Source organism: Acanthisitta chloris, unplaced genomic scaffold (genome assembly GCF_000695815.1).
Source record: "Acanthisitta chloris isolate BGI_N310 unplaced genomic scaffold, ASM69581v1 scaffold4764, whole genome shotgun sequence".
Classification (NCBI taxonomy): Eukaryota; Metazoa; Chordata; class Aves; order Passeriformes; family Acanthisittidae; genus Acanthisitta; species Acanthisitta chloris.
The window spans coordinates 97,360-97,985 of NW_008670843.1; positions in this window are offsets into that span (position 1 = coordinate 97,360).

Consider the following 626-nt stretch of genomic DNA (forward strand, 5'->3'; position numbering starts at 1 on the left):
ACACATTTCTAGCCATCTTATGTCTTTTGGGGACATGCCACAGTCTGATCCAGGAAGCCCAGCAGTCAGCTGCTCTTCCATTTGGCAGATGCCTGTGCAGCTGGAAGCCCATACTGAGACACCAGTGCAATGCCTCACCACCAGCCAGCCATACTCTGGGCAGCTCCCAGCACACACCCAGTGCTTTTGGGACACAGGCAGCCGCAAGCTCAGCTGTTGCTGTATGGCTGGACTCAACGATCTTAGAGGTCTTTTCCAACCTAAATGATTCTATGATCATCTATGATGGTTTCACATTATTGGATAATGGTTAAAACAGGGCAGGATAAGTTATCAGAGGGGAATGGGAACCTTCACTGGGCTTTTACCAACCTACCTAACAGCAAGGACCTGCAACAGAAAAGGACATTTTTGCTTTATACTAATTTTAACCATACTGGTAGGCCAACCTGGAGCTGGTCTGCTGACTTCCCTCTGCTCTTGCCAGGGTGCATTTGTGTGATGACTATGTGTGTGTTTCTTTCTGGATGCTGTTCACTGTGTGTACACTATCATATGATTCTGTTTGATGCTGGAATGCTTAAAAATAATAACTATCATTAATTATTAATATTGATTATTATTAT